Source organism: Azolla caroliniana, unplaced genomic scaffold (genome assembly GCF_043228905.1).
Source record: "Azolla caroliniana isolate FFs.n. ecotype wild unplaced genomic scaffold, voAzoCaro1.0.p SCAF_27, whole genome shotgun sequence".
NCBI classification, from domain to species: domain Eukaryota; kingdom Viridiplantae; phylum Streptophyta; class Polypodiopsida; order Salviniales; family Salviniaceae; genus Azolla; species Azolla caroliniana.
This window is the reverse complement of record NW_028230462.1, coordinates 65001-84091: the sequence shown is the minus strand read 5'-3', so window position 1 is coordinate 84091 and position 19091 is coordinate 65001. Positions and strand designations below refer to the sequence as shown.

The 19091-nt window shown below is 48.4% G+C and overlaps 2 long non-coding RNA genes and 2 other non-coding genes across 4 annotated transcripts in view; 1 reads left to right on the top strand and 3 right to left on the bottom strand.

Moving 5' to 3' along the window:
* Positions 1-10246, top strand: part of LOC147849614 (uncharacterized) — a 37962-nt gene extending 27716 nt beyond the window's left edge. Inside the window, exon 2 of the long non-coding RNA XR_015531751.1 lies at positions 10041-10246. This is a non-coding gene — a long non-coding RNA (uncharacterized LOC147849614). The remainder of the gene's footprint in view (positions 1-10040) is intronic.
* Positions 8555-8641, bottom strand: TRNAS-UGA (transfer RNA serine (anticodon UGA)). The gene has a single exon. It is a non-coding gene; the product is annotated as a tRNA-Ser (tRNA).
* On the bottom strand, positions 8860-8932 carry TRNAV-UAC (transfer RNA valine (anticodon UAC)). Its single transcript has one exon. It is a non-coding gene; the product is annotated as a tRNA-Val (tRNA).
* On the bottom strand, positions 10073-12191 carry LOC147849613 (uncharacterized). Its single transcript, XR_015531754.1, has 2 exons — positions 11562-12191; positions 10073-11077 (listed from the first exon to the last, which is right to left on the bottom strand). It is a non-coding gene; the product is annotated as an uncharacterized LOC147849613 (long non-coding RNA).
* Between the last annotated feature and the right edge of the window lie 6900 nt (positions 12192-19091).

Sequence of the window (19091 nt, the reverse complement as noted above, 5' to 3'; positions counted from 1 at the left end):
TTGAAATCAATTTTAAAAGAACCTATTCCACCTCCAAGTGCTAATTTCTTTCTTTCTGTAATGGTTCTGGTAATTACATCTACGGTGCGCCGTGCGAGGCTCGTTTTCTTTCCGGAAGAATACCCTTCTACAACCAACATAGATGTTTGACTTGGAAGTATATACGGCGGGCCAATACAACATCTTGGGCTAATAATCCATCGAGTTCGCGAGCAGTTAGTCGGAAAGGGGCGAAGCCGGGCAAAGCGGTTTCCCCGGTCCCCGAAGGAAGGACGGCTTAGCCCTCCTCGGTGGTGTCTCTCAGCTGATGCGAGAAAGGTTAGATTGACTCACTTGGTACGTACCTACTGCCTGAGTAAGGGCTACGTATCCCGAACAGAATACGTCAGTATGTGTGTGGCGGAGTAATCCAGGGCCCAGTTTGGGCGAAAGCCTTGACTTCCACATGAAGCGGTCAAGGTTGCCGGACAGCCAGCCACAAGTAATTCCAGCATAGGAACTGACTTAAACAATCGAGCAGGTGCGCAAAGACCTGTAACCATTGGGTGCTCTGACGGGGCGAAGCAGGGAAGTGCGTAGCGCTTACTCCGTCCTCGAAAGGCAAAGACACGAAAAGAGAGCAACCACGGGAAGTAACCGCTTCGCATTGTCTAGTAAACGATGCGCGGTCTCAGAGGTCGCATAGTAGCGAGGGAGGAATGCCAGAAACCTGGCCGAGCCGCGAAGGCAACTAGTCAGAACAAACCTTAGTTCAACGCGGCCAGTACGTATGCGGCCGGCCGGCGTTGAGAATAAGGAACAATTCTTCGAAACGGAAGGGACGGCAATACTCTCAGCAAGCAAGCAAGCAAGCAAGCAAGCAAGCAAGCAATTAAGGTGTTCCGAGTGAGAGCTGTATGACAAAAGATTGCCACGTACGGTTTGGAGGGCAGCATTGACTGACCCCTATTTAAGTTTGGTTGCTCGGGCTGTTACACTTTCTGATTATGGTATGGTATTGTCGGATCCAAATGTAGGTACATTCTATCTATTTGCTATATCTTCTCCAGGGGTTTATGGGATTATTACAGTGGGTCGGTCTAGTAGGGCGGCCGTTCAGTCACCTGTGGTACTAAAGCAGCCAGCCCGGCCCGCCCATGTGGTCAAATTGTTTGTAGTGTGGAATGATCTGCTCTATACAGGGTGTAGGGCTCTTCGACAGAACTAGTAATAGGCTTGACTCGCGATTTGAAGGGTAGGGGGGGTTCTTGTGTAGGAGGCTAAAAGGGGATAGGGATACGTTCAAAGAAGTTCAGGAAGAAAGGAAGAGCATGCCGTAAAAGCATGGTTGAAGGTCGATCCTGTCTTCCCAGGGAGTACCTAACAACACCATGTGGAAGAACCAACCTTGTGGATCAGGATGAGGTGCCGTCCTAGCGAATTGAAGTCTCCTTGGGTAGCCAACGACCTACAGTTATCCTTGTACCTCTGTGCCGAGCGAACGACTGTACGCTGTCTTGTTTTCTGCCAGCTGGGATTGCTTGCCGGCCAGATCGGATTGGAGCAACCATTGCATGAAGGCACATTACCCATCCTCTTGGGGACAAGAGACTGAACGACATCCCGATTTACTGCATTCCAGGACATCTGGGATGAGAGCCGTAGGTGATACCGGCGAAACCCAGCCAGATTTTGTTCTGGCAGGTAGTCAGAGGACTCATAGTACCCGCCCCGAAAGGGGCCCCTCACGCACGCACGGGGAAGACGCTAGTTTTCAGGGAAGAGGAAAGTCTTTATTTCTTTTTCCACGTTGTTTTCTTCTAGCAGCAGGAAAGGAGTCTGGATGTCTGCCTAGCTTCGGCAGATTCTACTCAACGCAATCTGCAAACTCGAATCCCCGAAACCTGACTCAATGCGGAATAGAATTGATCGTCGTTTGGTGGATCTCCAGCAAGCAGTTTTAACTAAAAGAACAGGACATACCACAAAATTCAGAGAGAGAACACGAAGCGATCGATCTGCTTACCGAGGGCTAAGGCTAGACCGCAGGACCTGGATTTATGACGTCCGGCCCGCTCCTCTCGAGTCCTGCCTGCTGGGAACGAACCACGAGGACGACCGCCAAGAACGGGCGTACTCGAGGGGGGCCAGAACCAAGCCCAAACGGGACGGAAGGGTACGGAGCGAGGTATTATAAAGCATTGCTTTATGGCGGCCGAAGAAAAGAAAAGAAAAGAAAAGAAGCGGTTTTCATCATCATGCATGAAGGCGCGCGCGCGCGCCGGTTCATCATGAAGGCGCTGAGTCAGAATTTTCCACTCCGCTAAACTAAAGAGGACGACAGAGAAGCAGGAGACGACGAACCCCTGCAACTACGTCGGACCTCTCGGAGTGAAAAAGAAAGCCAGATGGTGGTAGACTATCACGTACGGCTTTGCCCTCCCCGCCAACCACGTGTCAATGTGCCTCTACGGAAGGAACATCGACGGGCGGGTTTCCCGGGCGATCTAAAGCAAGTTGTTGGGGTAGAGAGCCGTATGCGCGGCGACGTGCTCGTATGGTTCGGAGAGGACTCAGCGTACACTGATCCTGTTGATTGGTGGAAAAGCAGCTTCACTCCTTATTCCAAATATGCTTTTTCAGGAGTATCATGATTTGCCGTCTAAATGGTTTTGTACGAAGTATCTATTGGTCCTATTATCATTACTGCACTAATTTGTGTAGGTTTTTGTAATTTTAGTGAGATTGTCATAGCGTAAGAGCAGATATGGTTTCGCATTCTCTTGTTCTCCGTATTGATTCTGTTTTCTATCTTTCGCTCAGTAGAAACTAATCGAGCTCCGTCTGATCTACTAGAAGTAGAAGTTGAATCAGTCGTGGGCTATAATGCGGAATATCTTTTAATGGGATTTGCTCCCTCTCTTTCGGGAGAATATGCTAATACGATCTTAATGAGGTGCGGAGCCTTGCATCCGACATTCGTTGGGCTTCCGCTCCCTGCAGGAGCCAGCGTCCCCTCAAGGGCTTTGTGCAGTAAACTCCTCCGGGCGACGATCTGAAGACTAGTAGGTCCCGCGAAGCTTTCGAAGAGGGGTAGCCTGGTGTGTAAGCACAGCAATGAACCGCGAACCCGTCGGACGACCTATCTAAGATTAGGAGGATATCTCAGGTGGTTATCCCGCAACTCTTCCCCAGACCTATACTATCGAATGCTCATATGGGAAAGTGCGCTCTTAGGTCTGGAACCAGGGAGGGTTGCTCCGAGAAATCCCTTCTCGTTTCCTCCAGGGGGTGCGGACACACTTGCACGGATTACAGGTGACGGCTACAAAGATGGCGGGGAAGGAAACAGTACCCGACATCCAGGGATGAATGTAAACTCATTGGACAGGGGTAATCATTCTGGTCCTGGGAGAGAAGACTCACCAACAACAGTGGTAGACACTAGTCTGAAAGGCTAGCAAAACAGAATCACCGAGACAACGGCAGCCCCATGTACTCCTGTTGCGGACGAGAGACTGCTTGCTTGCTTGCTTGCTACTGGCGTCCCATGAGCAAATTGAGTCTGAACCAGGCGACTTAACCCCCAGCGAAGAGGGATTTCTGCTGAAAACTTGTTCGTTACGTTACGTTAAAGGGGATCTTTTTGGAATGGTCGGAGAAAGACTCGCTGCGCCTCTTGTCAGGCGCCTTGCTCGAGCCCGCGGGAGAAGTGATGGTACTGTTTATTTCCAAAAATTCGTTCTCGGAGTCAGAAGGTAAAGCACCGTATCTCACAGCTCCCTACTAACGCTCCGCTATCAATTCCAAGTTAGAGGAGGGAGGAGTACCCTGGTCTGGTAGCCAACCCACTTTAATGCTATCGCATTCTCTCTGCTGGGTTAAAACCTAAAGAAAGTGTGCTTATCAGCAGCAAGCACAAACCCGGTTGGTTGTTTTCAGCTGCCCTTTCTGTAGGTTGAGTGGCTTCAATCTCTCCCCCCGGCAGGCAGGCAGGCAGGCAGGCAGGAACTTTCTCGCTCGGCCTTTGACCACCTACCTCTCATTGTTCTCCTGGGGACTCACTCACTTTAGAGATTTTTCTCCGTCTATGCGGGCTCTAAGCCGATGAACCGGTTCATCATGAAGGCCTTCATGATGAAAAAGGGGTTGGCGGGTTTGATGAACCGCCTTGTAGGCCAGCCTGAACTGTAAGTCGATCCCACTCTGCTGCTGCTGTGCCAACCACCACCGAGACATCCATGCGAGAGAGAGATCGGATTCGAAGACCTAAACGTTGCATTGGTTGGAGAAGAGGAAACTCAATATTCCCGGGACGGAGCCGTATGACGCGAGAGTGTCACGTACGGTTCTTTGAGAAGGGTGTGGATACACCTATTGGGCTAAGGGCCACAGAGCCGCGCCCTCACTCTCCTAGTCTATGTACACCGCCTTTCCCGGGAGGTTGGCCATCCATTTTAGATCTTCCTAGTTTCCAGGGAATTCCGGGCTCAATCTGGTTTGGCACAAAGGTTATTTTCTTTCCGTTCGTATATATATGGGTTTGCGCAGCATTTCTATGACATTGTTATGATTAACCAATGAGACTTGGACGGAAAGTCTTCCCGCCTTTATCATTAGCTCGGGTAGTTTCTGTATTCGGCGTTCCAGTAGCCTTTGACTGGCTACCTCAATGAATTGAGCATACTGTGATGTTGAACGTCATAATTAATGGGGTTCTGGTCGGAAGAAAACGGCGTCCAGACCCCTCTCACGCACGCCCGCCGATGGAAATTTCGTAAACAGAATGCCGCCTTGCGATCGTCCGATCGATGCTTCTTCGAGGGTGAGAGCACCGACCGGGAAAATAAAAGGAGGAAAGAACCGATACCCCAGCTACTACGGCGCGCGCCTCCCAGATCACAACAATATCTTCTTCTTTTGCTAGGCTTACGGCAGACGCCCTCGGCATAATCGCAATGGACGGCCCTAGGTACGGTAGTGGCGAGTCCAGGTTGCTTGACCTAAACGATTTACCGCCAACCGAAAGGTAATCGTTCGGTTATGTCAAGGGGTGAGTGCTGTGTCAAGCGGGCGGATGCATGATGAACGCTTTTCGGGGCCGCACGCAGAAGGAAAAACACAGATTGCGAAATACGCCTACCATAAATTAATTGCTTCGTCATTGTAGAAGGGCAAAACGTCACAAAACATGTACTTGAGCTTCGAATTAATGTCTCTAAAAGTTTGGGGTACGCCCGCGTGTTTCGACAAGAACACTAAAAAAACCTAATCTGGCTTTATGCAAGATAGCCAAGGCACGTTCAAGCAATTGAAGGAATATCATTGCTCACATCTTTGGCGAGGGTTATAATTCATAGGAGCATCCTGCGGTTACGGCTAGAGGAGGTAGAGTGAAAGATTCGTTAGGTGTGAATTATCATCGTATTCGAGGAGTTAAAGATTCGTAGGGAATCCCGGATTGAAGATGAGGCAGACTAAAACATGGTACAGAGAAACCTAAGAATTCGATACGAATAAAAAGGTCAAATCAGGGAATGGTTGCTTTTCTCGCTCATCGCCTTCAGACCGGTTTAATTTTTCGGGAAGACTTTCAGAATGACCGGCGGAAACTTTTGGAACGGAAAGCCATCCGCTTCGATCCCATTGCAAATATTTCTGCGCCCATCTAGCAGGGCTTTTGTCACCCAGACCCAAGGGAGGCCGTGAAGGAAGCACATACAGCTGCTCGGAGAGATTAAGCTACATCTGGGGAGTGGATAATAAACAAAAAAGATTAATCAAGAAATTAGTCCACTTTTGTATGATTGATGGTAAAAGAACAAAATCTCGTGTTATTGTTTCCTAAACTTCTTCTCGTCTTTCCTGAACTGAACCCGATGTTCATGTTATCACACTCCTGGCTAACGCCATAGAGAATGTCAAGCCTACTCGCGAAATCAAGAAAGTGAGAATCGCAGGGACTACTCGTAATGTACTCAAGATTATTGCCAAAGAACGTTAAGAAACCTTAGCTTTTCGTCGGATCATGGAAGCAGCTGTCAAATGACGTACTATGAGCAGAAATAGCCAGAGCTTGGATTAATGTTCATCTGCTGAGATACCGGATGCTTATCAAAGAAAGGGAAATGTTCGTAAAAGAAGGGATGATCTTCATAAACCGGCAGAGGCCAATAGAAGTTTCGCGCATTATAGGTGGCGGTGAACCATTGAAAACATGTAATGAGCTGGGGTCAAGAGCTGTTAGACACTTTAGCAGCACACACCCTACATCGCAGAATCGAGTAATTGGTAATCCATCGTTCGAATGCTTAATGATTCTAATATTGACAATGAGACCTGCCAAAAAAAAAGAAAGCGAGAATTCGATTCTGGTGTGAATTTGGTGCTACGTGAATTTAATGAAGAAAGTTCGCACTCCCTTCCCTACTGATAATTGGGGGCATCTGAGCCCGCCCCTCGGACATGGGGGCACAAAAGCAGCACAAAAAGCACTATACCCTCCCTGTCTAACTTGTTAAAAAACAACGGAGTAAGTCTTTGCCGGCATTGTTAAGTCATTGGAAAAAGACACCTAACAACAATGAAGATTCGTTTCCAGAGAGTTTATTCACCGTTGCTCCTGGAGAATACTCTGCAAACAACAAACCGTGCGTGCCCTTTCAAGGTTAATCTCAACGATGAAGCGGCTAGCTCGACTCCATCGATCCTGTGTACAATGTCTCAGATTACAGGCCTTCGCTGTGGCGGAACTTGATGACCTGGACTGCGAAGAGCCCTATAGTGACGGCGATAGCGAAGCAGAGGTTGAAGAATTTCTTTTGCCTGCTTCTAACTTTATTATCAAGAATAATGTTCTGGCGGTCAGCGTTAGATAAATCTCATAAGAAATATATTCAAATAGGAATTTGTACGTTCAAACCGTGCGTGTGCCAATTGCTCGAAGAAGCAAAGGTTAAGCTTGAAGCCGAAGAAAAGAGAGGTAAGGAAAGATTAATGATAAGCGATGGATTGGGCCAAACAAATTCGGCGGATTTCTTGAGAAGGAAGGAATACTTGCAAAAAATGATCGAACAATTTGTTGACGAGAGATCAATCTATAATAACTCGCTGGACCTTTTTGATTGATAAGCTGACCAACAAAAGGCAAACCAACATGCAGGATAGGTTTATTGCGCACTTCAAGAAAGATAAAGAACTAATAGACATTTTAACGTCCTTCGATGTATATACGATTGAAATACTTACGATATTTTAGAATCTTTATTGTTAGATTGTTTATTAATAGGGATTGCCTCTTTTCCAGAGTCTAAATTATTATTATTAAAATCTTTACCGTCAGATTGTTTATCAACAGAGATTGACCCAGACTCAGATTTTCTTGAGTCTGAATTAATCGAAAAACAAAATAGCCACGGCCTTTACCATTAAACTTACATTATAACACTTTTTTTTCAATTTCAATATCTCATTTTCTAATGCTATTGTATGACAGCAGAAAAATTGCGGTATAAATGAAAATATTATTAATACAAAGAAAACCTTGTTTTCTTCTTTGATCAAACAAACTCATATCTTTAAATAATAAACGAATTCTAGTTTGAATAGAATCTAAAGCTACTTTTGCTTTCATTCACCAAAAGCAGCTGCTTTGGTTGCGTTGGTTGTTAACCATTTTAAGAGAGTGTATAAGGACCTACCACTCTATACGGCGGTGTACGATTGCTTCATATCAAACTACAAAGTATCTTCACTATTACCAGATCTATATAAATCAACCCTGTTCGGGTCTTTAGGTTGTCCGATGGCAACCAAAGCGTCTTTCTATTGTTCCCCGAACCATTCGAACTCTTTTACCAGATTCTTGGCAGTCCCTTTCCCAAAGAAAGTTGGGAAGTGCAGTCTCTGCAGGCAGGCAGTTAGCCCCTCGGGTCGTTCAGTCTCGAAGGTATGGTTCGGGCTTCGTTCGTTTCTTGTGACCAGATTCATTGGTTCGAGGCTACGTACGTTGGATCGGGTTCGGGCCCTAAAATATGTGATTGGGTAATTACGATGGCTCGTATACACGTTCGAGGATCACTCTCCAGGCGACGGAGGACTGCTTAGTGATTGAAGGGAGAGAAGAAACCCATTTGATTTCTCACTAGAGGCCTAATGATTGCATAACTCTGAGGTTCCAACTGCTACGGATAGAGGGATTTGAACCCCCACGACTGAGTAAGGTCACCAGAACCTAAACCTGGCATGTCTACCAATTCCATCATATCCGCACATCGATTCTTATTTCGAAACCACCCTTTTTCACTGCTAACTGGATAGAGCTAAGAACGCCAATGGCTCGGATGGCGTAGCAATTAGAGGAAACTGAAACACCACCCCGTATTTTTCGATTCTCCCGCAAGCAAGCAAGCAAGCAAGCAAGCAAGCAAACGCGCGACTTGCTCAATGGAGCCCGCTTACGACGATCCCTTTTAACCTCTCAGGCTCTTATAGAAGGCTTATAGAATGCCTATATGCTTTCCAAATCAAGTTAGGGTGATGGGAAAGTGGGAATGCTAACTTATGACCATACTCACGGATGGAGAGGGATTCGAACCCCCGGTATCTCTCCGAATACTTCGGTTTTCAAGACCGACTCTTTAAACCGCTCAGACATCCATCCCTTTCCCGACAAGATCACGAGCCATCAATAATCAACGGGAAAGCGTGCCAAGCTTTCAGGTCTTTGTAAATCGCACGCAACGCCTTCAGAAAACAAATAGGTTGTACCGCAGGGCCTCCTCTTTGGCCCCTCCGACCAGAAAGGTTAAGCGTGGTAATTGATCATTCTATTTTAGATTGATAGGAACTAAGGCGTCCTAATAACCAAGTTTACAACCATGGGCAATAACGGACTCGAACCGCTGACTCCCTCGGTGTAAACGAGGCGCTCTACCAACTGAGCTAATTACCCGGAGTGCCGGCGATACTTCGGAGTCTCGCCGGCTCTGTTTTCTGTAGGTCACATAGAAATTTATCCATTCTTTCTACGGCCACGTCAATCCGCTTCTTTTCTTGTTGGGCCGCTAGCAATTGTCTAGCTTCTGCGTTTAGTTTTTTTTTTCGCTCTCGAACGGTTACGATGAACCGGTGCATATGGCCGGAGAACCAACCTTTGGTTCGAGATGGATTCGGCCTTCCCTTACGTCATGTTCATGGCCTTGCATTCCAATGATCACTGCGCTTCACTTGGCTCCAGAGAGCAAGAAGGCCTAGCTAGAACAACAATCTCAGTGACAAAATTGACCTCGGCTAGAAGGTTACGTAAGTGAATTTCAGTCGGGCCAGCAGCAGTGTTCACATGTTCATAGATGCTCCAATGAAAAAGCATAAACATCACGAAGCCCGTCTAAAGTTTAGTTTTTTTCTTCGCTGAAAAGCAGCAGCTCTCGATACACTGGTGCATATGGCCGGAGAACCAACCTTTGGTTCGAGATGGATTCGGCCGAAGGGAGTGAGAACCGGCGTGTTGGCATTAACAATCATGCTCTCATCTTTCGAATCAGTCGTTACGGGGTCAATGAGCTAGCTCGTAGCTACGAGAGAGATTCCCTAAGAACAAGGTGGTTCTGGAATACGAGATAAAGCAACGAGGACAGTGGGAACAAGACCTTTTGGTGGTGGGACCCTGGACTGTTTAAGTGTTGGTCCCGGGGCACCTATCCTGGCGCATTCTTGCTTGCTTGCTTGCTTGCTGAACCCGGGTTGGCGTTAGCTAACCGCCTACCAAACTTGACCTGCTTTCATCTTGGGGCCTGACCCGCTTTATTCCTCGTCGTTGAGGGCGTGCTTGCTTGCTTGCTTGCTTGCTTGCTGGGGCACTCGACCGCAATAAAGGGAGAGAAGCTTTCACGACTTCCCACGGTGTGGCCATTACTCTCAAAGGGTAAGCTGGTTTCACCGTTATGAGCCAGTTATTGAAAAAGCGTTCGCACGCTTGTGGGGCGAAAGGCCAGAGGAGGACTCCTTTTCCCTCTTCTTGTGGTCCTTCGGACTTCAACAAAGGAACGGCGGAGTCGTAGCTCTTTGATTCACCCCTAGCCACGAGTCATCCCCGTATTTTGCCACATACGTGAGTTCGGTCCTCCAAGGCCTCTGTGGAGAGCTCGATTCAACCTGCTCGTGGCTAGATCAATCGGTTTCGGGTCAAATAGAAACAACGCCGAAGATTCAACCTCGTTGCGCCTACACCTAATGGCTTAAGCCGCTGTTCCCATTCACTCGCTGACCCATTATGCAAAAGGTACGCCGTTAGGGTGGAAAGTGCTAAAGCGAGAGCCGACAACGCGAAGCTTCGCTCAAGGGTTCGCGTATGCGAACATTAGTGGCTTTGCCTCCGAAAGCTACAGCGCTTTCTCAGCTTCGCGTATGCGTTCCATCGAACATTAGTGGCTTTGCCGCATTTTCTCAGCTTCGCTCTTCCGACTGATAGTTTGCATCGGATTTCAGGTTTTCTATTGCACTCCCGGCATACGGCGGGGTCTTTTCACTTTTCCCTCACGGTACTTGTGGTACGCTATCGGTCATTGAGGAATACTTAGGCGCGGGGGTGGTCCCCCTTAGTCACGTAAAGCGATCATTATTCAAACACGGTATCCGCGTTTTGTAATGGTAATCAAACTTGCCAGGAAAGATCTACGGGGCTATCACCTTCTTTGGCCAGATCTTCCAACCTTTTCAGAATTCCTTGAGGAAGGGTTCCCACCCTTCCCTCTACTGCAAGTTCTCCCCCGCACGGGGCCAGGGAAAGCGGCCCTTCTGGGCTGGGGCCCCTTCCCTTTTCTTTGCCTAATCCGCTTTCGCTCGCCGCTACTAACGGAGTCTCAGTTGATTTCCTTTCCTTTAGCTACAATGATGTTTCAGTTCGCTAAGTTTCTCAAGTCCGAGGCAGAGCCGCAGCACACGGCATGCCCGGCAAGCTTGGATACGGTTTCCCGATTGGAAACCCATGGATCACAGACGGTATCTCCCCATGGCCTTTCGCCTTTGGAAGCGTCCTTCCCTCTCAATGCCCAGGCATCCATCCAATGCATTCTTTTCGATGCAGTAGGAGTTGAACCTACCGAACACCGTACAAAATCTTAATGAGTGTTCTGCGATCGCCACTCAACCTGTGACTGCTTAAAACCGAGACAAAAAGAAGCCCGCATAGATTATTATACAATAATCTTCGGACGTTTGTAAAATGCGGAAGAAGCGCGGAAAGAATTGGTCGAGTACTTGGACAGAGGATTCATTGTTTCGACGAAAACGTCTACCAAATGACCCTGCATCCTCTGTTTTTTCCTTTACGCTCTTGAGTTCTCTTTCCGTGCTGTGCGATACGAAGTTTGTACAATCCGCAGCAAGCAAGCAAGCAAGCAAGCAAGCAAGCAAGCAAGAAGGGCTTCGTCCTTCCTCCTTTCTTAGCGTCTCGTTTAACTAAACACTTTAGATTTCCCTGACAAGTTCCCTAGCTCTCTCGAGCGTAAGAGTTGAGGAACAGATTTTCCGATAATGCATGCCAGCCAGGGATTTACGCATCATTGGTATTGTGTGTTTACCGTTCTAATCTGTCTTCACATCCATAGCTTGCTTTTTTGCGTTGTCGTACGCCTTTTCATTGTTTCTGGCTGATATCAGATTCGCATCTGACCTTTAGGCAATCGCATATACGATTTGAAAGGGTCCGGGCTGTCGAACCACGTCTCCCGAAAATTATCAGTACATATGGCAGAAAACGCTTTTCACATATCGAGGTCGGAATGGGATCGGGTGTTTCACGTCTTACAAAGATGCCCGGACGGAACGAAACGCTTGATTAATGAACAAAAGAGTGCTAACGACAAAAGCGGCGGGCGCCGAACAGCAAGCAAGCAAGCAAGCAAGCAAGCAAGCAAGCAGGGAAAGTGCAAATACAGCTGGTACTTAGCCTTCGATCGCTACCAACCTCACAAGGATGTCATCAATTCGCAGGTGGTTATTAAGTAAAAAGTGTAATATAAATGGCTACCAAACCAAAGTTCTTCTTTTGAACTTTCAAGAAGGCCTGAATATTCATGGATTATTATACGATAATCTTTAATGCGGCTCAGATTGCGGAAAGAATTGAATGCTGGAATTTCGAAATTCCGTTGGTAAAATTCAGAAGGATCATGCAAGAAGGCAATATCATCTTCTGGCCATAATCTGCGAATCCAGCAAAGCAAAGCAAAGCAGCACTTTTCTTTTCACTTTAAACCGAGCCGGCGGCAATCTTGATGAATCACTGGCAAGAAGATGCTTTGCACTTTTCTTTCCACTTTAAAGCAGCAATCTTTGAACTCGGAAATGGCACTTTTCCCTGCAAGCCTGAAACGCACGCCTTCCCCAAAAGAAAAGCGGAACCACCTAACGAGTATTTTAAACAGCAAGCATGATGAACCGGCATGTTCATCAAACCAAACAGGTTCTTCATGCATGCATGAAGGCCTTCATGATGATGAAAACCGCTTCATTGGAATGTCACCGTCTCATTGACAACACGAATGATAACGAATTGACAATATGAATAGTCACGTTAGTTTCCCATTCTTAAGCATGGATTATTATACAATAATCTTCATTTGCTTTTTTACTGTTGACAACATGTAGTGCGGGGGCAGGGTTTGAACCCGCAGTCTTCAGGTCATGAGCCTGACGAGTTGGCCATTTACTCCACCCCGCAAGCAAGCAAGCAATTGATCTCTCTCTAGCGAATCGGAATTTATTTTAGAAAAAAAGAAGCCGGCCAACTCCTATTCAATCTACTTGTGCGGGGGAATGTTTGCTTGCCCGCAGACCCAACTCCACGTGTTATTGATCGCATTTCCCGCTGTCCGTCCAAATGAACTTGCACTACTGGTTATTAAAGCAGCATTGATGTTACCTTAAAAGCAGCAAGCGCGCAAGAAAAGAAAAGAAAAGAAGCAAAAACTAGCACTCCCTTACCGGCTAGGTCTCTCCCGGCAGGCCACTGCCGCATTCCCAAAAAGCAATGTATGGGTTTCTTCCATCACGTCACTGTCGCATCGCTCGTGCTTCGCACTCGCTCGGAGGAAATGGGATTCGAACCCATGATACAAGAAGATTGTATGTTGATTTAGCAAACCAATGCCTTAAGCCGCTCAGCCATACCTCCGGTTGGGATGGGGGATTCATCAAGCCCCCATCCCGAAGTGCGTGCGTGCGTGCGTGCGTGCGTGCGTGCCTACTTGGGCCAGCATGCACCTATTCTTTCTTTCTTTATCATCTTTATTTCCCAGATCTACAAGGGTATCCCTCTTCTCACCTGCATCTTATTTTTTGGGTTTCCTATTTGTGCGTGCTGCTTTAAGTAGTTTCATCTATCCACTTCTCCAGACACAGTATCTTAAGTACCAATGATGGTGGCCACATCTGCTGGCATGTGATTTTTGAACGTAAAGTCAGGTCCTTGTAAATAGGCGAAGCCAGGTGCTCTTATTTTACAACAATAAAGACGATTAGTTCCATTACTGACTGAGAACACACCAGATTCTCCTTTAAGTACTTCAGCTACAGTATAGATAGAAAAAGCTGGTACAGAAAACCCTTCTGTATAAGGTTTGAAATGGTGAATTGGAGATTCCATAGATTATTTCATTTAAGGTCATGATGAAGGACATGGCTTACGATCATCGGCTTTAATCGTGCCGCTGAGCATTTAATTAGGACGTTATACGATGATTCAAATACTTTATCACGTCTCTTCAATGCGAATACAATAACGATCGTGGCGATCTCCCCTGGTACCCACTAGTACATCGGAATCCGATTAGTCATGAACATCGTGAGGTGCTGCTTTTCACAAATCCCAGCATACTCCCGGTTGGGATAGGTAGGCCCCTTCTAGGGCTTTCCCCCCCTCTGAGCCGTACGTGAAAGTTTCCCTTCATACGGCTCGAATGCATTCCCAGAGGCCCGCCCCTGTAACGCGTCTGCAGGCACTTGGAGATGAAGGGCATTCCTGGTTCATGCGTGAGCGTCCATAGCACCAGATTTTGGATTGATTGGCGGCGATCCGGCTGGCTCATTTTCCGCCAGCACAAACAGAAAAATCTTTTTGCTTGCCTCAGGCCACTTACCGCGTGGCCCGCGGCGGGCGGAGAGCGACCGTGACCAGTGGAGTCAGAACGCGCGCTACATCCGTAGCAAACAAACAAACAAACAAACAAACAAAAGGGATGTAGTTCCGACGCGCGCGTAGGTTGAGGGCTTTCATCGTGCGTGCGTGCGTGCGTGCGTGCGTGCGTGCTAGGTTGTTGGCCAAGACTAGTTACTAGTCCGCCAATTTCTTTCTAGATCTCCATACTTCCGTACCGTCACAATCTTATGAAAAAAGGCGGCAGGTTGTTCATCTTTCTTAGAGCGCTGCTTTGCCCCTCTGTGCTGCTGCTTAAAGCCTTTATGCTTCCCTCAATTAATCGATTTGTGCCACTTTACCACCTTTCAATTCAATTTGATTCAAAAAGTCAGGTCACGTACTCTTATCTAAGCAGGCTCGGCCCTTGCTTTTCGGGTCTTTCTCCACCCATACCTCGTTACATGCCTAGCCCTTACGGACGCACAGATGAATATGGGCTTACCATGTTCCATCAATGGCATCTAACCTATGCCGATTTCGGCGGACTGTGCTCTACCCCGGTGAACCCATGCGGTTTCGACGTGCCCAGAGGCCAAAGGCGAATCCGTTCACGGTCCGTCAGACTAACCAGTCGAAGATGGCCCTAGCCTTGCCTCGGTCATGCTTTACTAGGCTTATACACATTTGCTTACGCTGTCCCCTCTTCAGCTCACCCCAGCCCCCATCTTGAGGGACGTTGCCCTCAAGGCTTCACACCAAGTCTTTACAGTCAAAGCGTGCTTGAGCAAGGTCAGGCAGAACCGTTGCCCGATGGGAACCTCCCCCATATTGCTATCGATGTCTTCATGTCGCACAACCTCTTAACATTACACCACTGAATCCCCGATCCAAAGCTTACTATGCAGTGACGGTACCGATATCCACTAATCATTATTTCCAGATACGGTTGTTGGTCGGCGTTTCCTCCGATTCGTCAATACGAGAAGCAAATTACTATGTGAATGAAAAAGTGTCTCCACTCAAGCCCAGAGGCAGATCTTATGCCACTCCACCTAGTCATATATAACTAGCGTACATCCTAGCTCCCGAGACCCTTTCATAGGATTCCAAAAGTTTTTCTCGCTCTTCAGAAGCCCACGGAGACAGAGTTGATGCTCCCACGTCCATGACATAAATAGTTAAAGCAGGTAAATAATTTGGGATTCAAGTTGTTTCACAAAATAACACTCATATATATTAAGCTCATAACGGTACCTCACAATTGCAAGGTCTCTCTACAGCTGAAGGATAAGCGTGTTCTTAGGCCATCATGGGAACGTAGATAGGGTTGAAAGTTACTCGATGCCAGCTGTGCTGCTGCTGTGTTGCACACGTTCACTCGCATCACATACACAAGTGCTCTCTGAACCGTGCGGGATGGTCACCCATCACACGGCTCTCCAACTTGAGTTACCCGAAGCGTTATCATGGTTTAGTTTCCGCCTCGCCAAAGAACTCCTGCCCATGAGCATTTAGATGACATCAGGACTAGAGCCTTCGTTTGTGAAGTCAACAAAAAAGCAGCGAACGTGGGTCGAAGGCCCGAAGGGCTGGGGAGAGTGCGGGGCGCGGCAAGCGCTTCTTTACCTCGCAAACAGCAGAATTGGGAGGGAGATAAAGCGGTTCATCAAACCCGCCAACCCCTTTTTCATCCGGTTCATCATGAAGGCGCTGAGCCGTGCTCTGGCCAGGACGGAAGGACCCTGGAAGTCATTCTGGCAACATCTTCGAAGGGTGTGGGGTTGACTGGCCAATTCCCGTTCCGACTGGCACAAACTCTGCCGGATGATGAAAACCGCTTCTTCGGCCGCTTCCCCCGGCGCTGCTCAAGTGTGCGGCGTCGGTCTGTCCGCCAATTTAGGCCCCTTCCCTTCCCTTCCCTTCCCTTCCCTTCCCTTCCCTTCCCTTCTGCGACACTAGCAGCACCCTATGCTTACACGGTTCCCGAAGCAGAAGGTAGGCAGGTACTATGAGCCCTCTGTCCCACACATCTATCCGGAAGTGCGGTTCACCGGTTTCACCGAATGCTCCTATTTCTCTAGCGGTTCATCCGGGTGAAGCGGCAAAGGTCGTGTGAGTGTGTGGTTACGCTTCAGATGTTTGCTATGCCCATATTGAATCCCAGTTTCCCTTATCCCCGGTGCACTCGCTTTGGATCCTCAACACACAGGGAGAGACGCGGTAGGGAGAAAGCCCGGCGCTGCCCAACACGTCCGGCTGATCGTTCCGCTGGCATCTCGCATTCACGATACTCCCCGTTCAACTGCCACTCAAGAGTGTAGTTGGAGATACGCTAAGAGTTGGCTATTCCCGGTTATCTCCTTTTATGACATGCTGTTGCCGTCGTCATATCCTATACGTCGATTAGTAATATCCGCTCTGCCGTGGGTTTTTGCAGTGCCCACAGGAGGACTTCATTCGGTGACTTTTCACGGTCGCCCTCCAAACGATCAGAATGAGGTAAAGCTTAGAAATACGTTTTATACTCGATTAATTTTTCCGTGCCCCTAGTTGGGTAGGCGTCGGTCCCTCGCTGGCCGGATCCCCCCAACGGAACCGTACGTGCAAGTCTCCCCGCATACGGCTCGCGCCATTTTTTATAGGTCAGGTGGGGTTCAGCGGCCCAGCGTTCATTCGCTGGTGAAACGTATCTCGTTTGGTAGCTTATGCGCGTACGATTGGATTGCTGCCCGCCCCCTTGTTTCGTAACTCTCTTCCAGGGTCCCTCTGTTGGTTGTTAAAGAGGATACTTCCCTTGGAGGGAGGGGGAAAGCAAATTATCCTCCCTGTGGGCAGCGCCCGCCGCCTGTCGTCGCACCGTAAACCCGCCAAGGCCCTGGCCTTGGGCCCGGAGGAACCAACCCGTGGGCCTAGCCACGGCGGTAAGGCCGGCTCCTCATTCTCACTCCTTTCTCCAGCAGGCAGCTTGAACAGAAGAAATCGGCCTCCTCATTCCCGTCAAATGACCCGGCCCTCCCGGCTCGACCGCTTGCTTGGTTACGTTTCTGTAGTTTCGTCGGTTCCCGTCCCGGCTTTTCTTGTATGCTTTCGGCAAGCAAAAAAAACGCTAGCGGGCCTACCACGCTTCGCGCCTGCGTCTTTGCCAGACAGTATTTGCCAGTAGTGCCATCCCACCCGACCTGAGGATTTAGTTTGTCCCTTGCGGGCAGGCAGTTGGTCTACCCATCCCAACATGAAACAAGTGTAAGTTGAAACGAAACCTCGGGCCGGTTACACGTTCCACTGTGCCGAAATGCGGAGGGTGCTGGTCGTAATAGTTACCCCGCGGGGTATGCGCGTGCGCTCTTGACGGGCACTCCAGGACCCGCCAACGCGTTCTTGTTTCCGAGAACCCCCGGGGAACCGTTGGCTCGCTCGTGAGATAACCAAAATCGGAAGTAGAGGACGGCAGGTTCTCCCGCACTCATTTATTCTGACCTCTGATACAGATAACGAGGCCACCTTTACGACCTTCTCCCTTCCTTCCCTTTTTAGGTTCGCCTCACTTGAGTTGCTCGACAAACCGAACTCGGTGCTTACGACGCGGAAGTTGCCTTCGCGCGCCGCCCGTGCCAGGGAACAAGCGGAGCATCGCTAACGGCTTTCATCCGGCCGACTCGGCGCCAGCAGCTTCATGCCGCACTAGAATAATCCAATATGCGGTTCCGCACGTTCTACCGCTTCTCCATTCGTTTCCGATACTGATCATGAAACACCATAAACAGCAAGGTGCTAAAGTCCAGGATTCGAAGTGAAATTCTTGATTTGCCTGTTAGACGCCGTATTGAACCATTCTTGCTTGTTCCTCCCACCAGCCCACGACCGGACTCGAACCGGCTAGTTTCCCGCCAACCCGGGTGGTACATAGGAATGCTCTATCCTTTGAGCTACGTGAGCCAAAATAGCCACTGCTGTTTCTATTACTAAAAAATTGTTCTCCGCTCTGAATGAATGAATGAATGAAGAGGGAAGCGGCTGGAAAGAACCGTATCTTCGCGATGCTGAATTCCATCTCCTAGCACATTCTTTACTCGTTCTATGAATGGGCATTGAGTGTTCTGGAGAGGATTCTTTGGGACGACGGTACCTACAATCAGGTCCTAAGGTTACTTCGTTCGTGTGCACTCTGTAGATTTAACCAACCTGGCTGGATGAATCGGCAACAGATAACTGTCCTAAGATGAAGCGGTTTTCATCATCATGAAGGCCTTCATGATGAAAAAGGGGCGGGTTTGATGAACCGGTTGGTTTTCATCCGGATGAACCGTTCATCGGCGTTATACCATATAACGCCCGGTTACTTGGTCGCAAGCTTGCGGATAGTTGGTGTACTATGATGGGTGATTTGTTCTGTGTACTGTTTAAGGCGGTACATAAGTTCCCCGAATCGCCGTACAGTCGGCAGCCGCATGAACCGCCCCGCCGGGTTATGGGGAGTGGTTTCACGACTACGCCCGTGATGACTACGTCATTACTGAGAAAGACGTAGCTATGGCCTACCAGTATCTGGTTCAGCTCCACGGCCGGCGGGTAAAGCTATACCTGTTGACGAACGACGATATGGTAGTGTTGAATTTGCCTCTCGGTTTATGTTTAAGGGTTTAAGTTTTTTTTGTGTAGAAGAACCTAACCTCCAGCCAGAGATTTATAAAAGAAATGTCTACCTCCTCCGTGCGTGCTTCGCTATCTCTCGACTTCCGGTCGTCTCTGAGAATAGCAGCTACATTGGATTGGAGAACCATGTCGTCTTACTGCCTGCCTGCCTGCCTGCCTGCCCGCCAAAAAAAAATGCTGATTGCTGTACTAGCAAGTAATAGAATAATGCAGAGATACCTCATGCCGACAAAGGCCCAAGGGGGGTCCCCGTCTCGAACTTGAAGTAACCTTAAGAAGTCAAATTGATTCTAGGCCAATATAGAAGGCGGTTCATCAT